The sequence below is a fragment of the Grammomys surdaster genome, unplaced genomic scaffold, assembly GCF_004785775.1.
Source record: "Grammomys surdaster isolate TR1022 unplaced genomic scaffold, NIH_TR_1.0 61, whole genome shotgun sequence".
Taxonomy (NCBI): Eukaryota; Metazoa; Chordata; class Mammalia; order Rodentia; family Muridae; genus Grammomys; species Grammomys surdaster.
In genome coordinates this window covers 20,668,735-20,675,686 of record NW_021604563.1, presented here as the reverse complement: position 1 = coordinate 20,675,686, position 6,952 = coordinate 20,668,735, and positions in this window count along the sequence as shown.

The window sequence follows — 6,952 nt, the reverse complement described above, 5'->3', positions numbered from 1 at the left end:
CATATCTACTACAGTATAGCAACATTGAGCAACTTCACAAAAAAATACATTCTGCAGCTAACTCCAGTCTGCAAATCATTATACAAAAAACCCATGTGTTATCATAGGTGACATATCAAATGTCTAAAATCCGTTAGAGTTGATCTATAATTAAGTTCATAGAGAGAAGATAAAGAACATAATGTCATTGCTTCTTGAGCCCCCAGTGACAAAACAATAAGATACTACTTTGCAAAAAAATGTCATCATACATGATACTAGGGAACATAAGTGAAAGTGCAGCAAATAAATACATGCTAATGCTTCAATTGGATGTGGTTGAAAGATGAAAAAATGATGACAGTGAGGAATAAGAAGAGATTTGGGCCTGCATGTGGCCATACTATAGAACATATTGGAAGTATTTGATGAGCTTTAATTGAGCTATTTGTTTTCTCACTATTGATTTGTTTGAGCTCTCTCTATATATATGTTGTTCATTGGTCCCTTATCATATTTATGGTTCATAAACATGTCATTTGGTTCTCTAGATCATCTCTTCAGTCTGTTCATTATTCTCTTTGTTGTATAGAAGCTATAGAGATTTATGTAATTTACCTGCTTTTGCTTCTGTTGCCCAAGTCTCTGTCACACTTCTCAAAACATATCATCATTAAGACCATCACTTACGTCGGGCAGTGGTGGCGCACGCCTTTAATCCCAGCACTTAGGAGGCAGAGGTAGGTGGATTTCTGAGTTTGAGATCAGCCTGGTCTACAGAGTGAGTTCCAGGACAGCCAGGGCTACACAGAGAAACCCTGTCTCAAAAAACAAAACAAAACAAAACAAAAAACAAAAACAACAAAAAAGACCATCACTTGAGCTTTCCCCCAGTGTTTTCTTTATTCTGCTAGTTTACAATTCTAGGTAATATATTTAATATTTAATCCACTTTTATTATTGTAGATAGTATAAATATAGGTCCAAATTCATTATTCCTTTATTCTGTGTGTAGACATCCAATATTCCCCCAAACTATTATTTGAAGACTCAATCCTTTCAATTATTATTTGTTGTCAAAAATAAATTGTCCTTTATGTACAAATTTATGCCTGTATTCTTTCTATGTTTACTGAGACACAATATTAGCATGCCTTTATGAGACATATCATAATTTGATATCTAGGTACCATGTGTAATAAAATAAAGATAATCATTTTCATTTTTCTAGTAGTAAGAAAAATTTTTATTAATCATTATATTTATATCCCATTACACTGTCCCCTTCCAGTAATCCTTCCCACAGTTCCTCATCCCCTTCCCCTCTCCTTTGCCTCTGAGAGGGTGTTCCCACTCTCCCATCCCATGGGCATCCTCTGCCCTGGGGCATCAAGTCTCTCAAGGATTATTAGGCTTATCTTGTCTCACTGAGGACAGATAAGGCAGTCCTCTGCTGTATATGTGCCAGGGGCCTCAGACCCTGTATGCTGCCTGGCTCCACCTCTGTAATCTCTCAGGGGTATGAGTTAGTTGAGACTGCTGCTTTTCCTATGGGGTCACCTTCCCCTTCAGCTTCTTTAATCCTTCCCCCAATTCAACCATAGGTGTCCCTGACTTCAGTTCTATAGTTGGCTGTAAGTATCTGCATCTGTCTCCATTAGCTACTGGCAGTGCCTCTCAGAGGACAGCCATATCTATTAAGCACACCATAGCATTAGTAATAATGTCAGGCTTTGGTGCTCCCACATAAGATGGATCCAAGTTGGGCTGGTCACTGGACATCCTTTCCTTCAATCTCTCCTCCATTTTCTTCCCTGAATTTCTTTTAGACAGGAACAATTCTGGGTCAGAAATTTTGACTGTGGGTTGGTATCCATGTCCCTCCACTTGGGGCCCTCTATATCTACTGGAGGTTGACTCTGAGTTTCCTCTCACCACAATTGGGCATTTTGGTTAAGATCACCCCCATTGATTCCTGGGAGTCTTTCATATCTCAGGTCTCAAGAACGTTCTAGCGGGTCCCCCCACCTCTCACTCCCAGAAGCTGCATATTCCTACTCATTCTCCTGACCCTCTGAGCTTCTCTCCTGTTCCCCTTTTTCCTTCCCTCTCCCCTCTCCCACCCATAATCCTTCCTCCCTCTGCATCACATGATTATTTTGTTCCCCCTTCTAAGTGGAATTGAAGCATCCTCACTTGGTCCTTCTTTCTTGTGAAACTTCTTACTCTCTGTGGGTTTTATCCTGCTTATTCTGTATTTTTTGGCTAATATCCACTTATTAGTGAGTACACACCATGTCTATCCTTTTTTGTCCGGGTTACCTTGCTCAGGATGATATTTTCTAGTTCCGTCCATTTGCTTGCAAAATTCATGATATCTTTGTTTTTAATAGCTGAATAGTATTTCATTTTGTAATTGAACCACATTTTCTGTATCCATTCTTTAGTTGAGGGAGTTCTGGGCTGATTCCAGCTTTTGGCTATTACAAATAAGGCTACTATGAACATAGTGGAGCATATGTCCTTGTATGGTGGAACATCTTTTGGGTATATGCTCAGGAGCAGTATCGCTTGGTCTTCAGGTGGAAATATTTCTAATCTTCTGAGGAACTGTTAAAGTATTTTCCAGAGTGGTTGTACATGTTTACAATCATACTAGCAATGAAGGAATGTTCCCTTTCTCCACATAGTAAGAAATTTTGTGTTGAGAAATGTATCAACTCTTTTTCTTGTCATTTTGAAATTCATTATAGATTGTTTTAGTCAATAGTCACCCTACTGTGCATTTTGAAAAACAGAAATAAATCCTTCTTTTATCAAAATTATTTCTGTGCTCTATGTTTCTTTCCTTTATTCACAAATGAAATTAGGATTTTAATTTCCACTAAATCAGTGGGAATGGGAATGTGCAGCATTTGTCTTTTTATGTCTGGCTTATTTTATTTGACATAATGACCTCCAGTTCCTAAAGATTATGTTCGTGAAAATGTCAGGATCTCATTATTTTAAATGCAGACTAGTATTACATTTTATATGATATTTTTCTTTATCCAGGAATCCAATAATGAGAATCTACAATAACTCTCTATTGTAGCTATAACAACAAATAGACAGAATTACTAATATATTTTATATTGATTTTGTCTCCTTTGGACCTCTATCTAGCAGTAGAATTTATGCACTAAATGGTTGTTCTGTTAACTCTTAATTCTTGAACAATCTCTACAATGTTTTCCAGAATAACTAACTGTACTAACTTTCATTCCTATCAAAAATATGTGAATTCCCTTCTTCACCTCCATGCCAGAATTTGGTATGTTTTATGATTTGACACTGTGATTTTGATCGTATTTCCCTGATGATTAGTGAATTAATTAAATTTTCATATACTTCTCCATATGTATGTCTTCTTTAAGGGAGTAGCTATGTATAATTTAGTCTGTTTTAAAAACTGTACTGATGTGGCAGAGGATGGCTTTGTTGGACATCGTGGGAGGAGTGGCCCTTGGGCCTGAGGGAGTTTGTACATGCATGCACGTGTGTGTGTGTGTGTGTGTGTGTGTGTGTGTGTGTTTGTGTATCTGTGTATCTGTGTGTCTGTGTGTCTGTGTGTCTGTGTGTCTGTGTGTGTCTGTGTATGTGTGTGTATGAAAAGCTTCTTATACAATTTACTGGAGTCCACAGGTATATTGGAAATGTCTTTAAAATATGCTAGGATATTGGTCTCATCAGACTTTGGGATGGCAAGTAGGACCCAGGACTCAACTTTGAACCATACTGAGCTTCTGCTTGTGTTTAGTCTACCAAGCTTAATAAATATAGTCATGGCTTTATATAATTCATATGTTAAAGTGATTCAGTAGCATTCTAAGAAACAACCTATGAAAGTTCTTCTGGATTTCCTGTAATGATTCCATGAAAAGAAGAAAATTATTTTCTCAAAAATAATATAAGATAATCAAATAAACAGTTAAATGAGGCCAGGAAATTTTTTATTGGATATTTTATTTATTTATATTTCAGATGTTATCCCATTTCCCCATCCCTCCCCAAGAAACTCCCTATCCTATCACACCTCCTCTGTCTTGCTTTTTTTTTCTTTATTAGTATTTTAAGTTAACATACAAAGTACTGGGTTTTATTACAGCATCCTCATACATGTGTCATTACAGTTCTGATTTGTTTCTCTCTGCCCCCTCTCTTTCCTCCTCCAGCTAGTTTCCTAGTCTGATTTCCTGTCACATGTATTCTATCACCCTCCCTTCTCGTCCTTTTTTTTTATTAGTAACTTTTTTAAAAATGTTGATCAAAGGCTTTGTAAGTTTGGTAATGCTCAATAACAAGACGCCCATACAATCAGAAGTGTAACCCAATACCCAACCTAGATATACCAACTATCTTTGACTGGCGGAGACACGTGAATATCCACCTCCATGTTCCTCCCCCCTCTCTTTCATCTCCTAGCTCCTCCTCTCATTCTCCTTCTCTTCTCCTTACTCCTCCTCTTCCTCTCCTTACTCCTCCCACCTTAGCTCTTCCTACATATCACCCTTCCTGTTAAAATAAAACTTTTCTCTCAAAATACAATTAGAGCATAACTATACCAATTTGTATCAGTAAGATACAAGATTGACCTAATATCCAGTCCAACATTGTGTTAACTAACCAGAGCCTCTGTCATCTCTCCTAACTAAAAGGCTTAGCTCTGAACCAGGCCAGGAAATTTTTACATGTGAGAGATATTTAATACTTAGAAGATTCACTCACATTTCTAAAATTTATGATCGTACAACTTAAGATATGGCTTAGAGATGATCAGTTATTACTCTTGCTCTTCAAGTTGAATTTTGACTTTTTATATTTTCAAATGGACTTTACATATTTGAGAAAAAAATTCTGTCTGTAAGTGACAGTCTCATTTGGTGATGTCAAAATACAGTATGTCAAGTGATAAGCTAAAATAAACCAAGTAATTGTTCTTCATACAATATCAGTGTAGAGAGATTTTGAGTGATATGATCAAAACATGTCATTTTAATGATATTCAAAGTCATAAAATTGATTTGCTCAGAGTCATATAATACTCAGAGTCATATAAAGCAATTAAGGCTACAAGCTAGGGGACCAAAGTAAATAGCTTCTAGTTTTCATGAATATAGTCAGTTTTTCTTAGTTCCTTATAGGTCACCATTCAGATATTTGCTGACCTGGAACTGTATGTGCCCTAATTAGGGGTATGTGTGTCAACTTTTGTACTTCCAGAACATGTCTTATTATAAAATTAAGCTAAATAAAGTTAATTTTAGAGTTGTAGTTTCTATATTACTACTTTATATAATAATCTCCTCTACTGTTATTCCATACTTATTCACCTACTTACTAATATCACTTAGTGCTGTGCTGGCTGGTTTATGTCAGTTTGACACTCAAGAAAATGCCACCATAAAATTTACATGCAGGCACGTACATCTGTGGTGAATTTTCTTGATTGGTGATTGATTGGGTGGGCCAGTCCCATGGCAGAAATAAGTACCACTCCTGGACTGGTTGTCCTAGATGTTATAAGAAAACAGGCTGAGGAAGCCACCAGGAGCAAGTCAGTAAGCAGCATTCTTCTATGGTCTCTGCATAAGTTCCTATCTATAGGTGCCTTCCTTGAGTTCTTGCCTTTACTGCCCTGGATGATAAAATAAAACCTGTAAGATAACATATTGCCTTTCCTCACCAAGTTGCTTTTGATCATGGTAGTTTATCGCAACAATAGTAATCCTAAGACAGTGCTTACATAGTGCTTATTATTTTATAAATGATAAAAATTTGTTAAAAGTTCTCCCTTGGTATCCTTGTCTTGTAGAGCCTGAAATGGGCTCTGACCAAGCAAGACAGTATCTTTAAATTAAGGAGGGGGAACAATGGTATAAAAAACTACAGAAAAGCAATGAGTTTTATAAGATCATTACAAAAATGTAGTGAGGGTACTAATGCCAAGGCACATTTTCATGACTACTCTAGCATTCTTTCCACATCAATCAGCAAAACAATCATTTATACATATGATCCAAACTAGGTCTTGATGAGCTTCCAAAGTTTTGAAGTAAAATATGTTTTCCATTTGTTCACATAACTTATCTGTGTTAATGCAAACTGTCTGAAGCTGTAAAAACTAACAAAATTATTTTTATTTGTTACTCATCGTATTCCCTATTTGCCAGAGAAACTCGGATGTTTATTCAAACAATAATGGTAAATCCAGATATTTTTGTGTGGTAGTATTTTCATATCCCATACTTGTTGACTTGCCATCTTCTGGGCATGTTTTAACTTATCAATAGTCTTCCTGCTAATATTGGTCTCAGCCATAGCACGAAGTACAATAGGACAATTACTGCCTGAAGGCTAAACACTGTTACTTGTGCTAATGCAGACCAAGATTGCATTAACTCTCTTTTCTAAGTATATACGTCACATCTGATTCATTTTGAGATCACACTCTACTCAACCCTCAGGTTATTTTCCCACATGAAGTGTTGTTAAATTCACATGTTCCCAATTCTCTGTGTATACGATTGTTTTTTTTTTTTTTTTTAGCCAGAATTCAGAAAGTAAGCTTGGAGGTCAATTTTGAAGAAGAAATAAAAAGAAACGTTTTGATGGATTTAAAAACTAGGTTCTAAAACTCACAGGAAAGGTTAAAAATAATAATGCAGTAAATGCTGTGGGAGATTTAAAAGGGAATACTTTCCCAAGAGAAATGCAGAACACAGGATACAAAAGGGAAGGAATATCAACAAGCAATTTTTATATTTCTTTAGATAATAGAGTAGGCTTAAAAGCAGTAGTTTTTCTTGGGATGAAGAACATCATGTATACTTTTGTAACTTCATAAAGTTATAAAGAAAGTAATACCTATAACTTTTTGTGGCTAGAAAGACTTTTTAAATCATCACAAGGTCTGTTCCCAAAGAAACAGTCT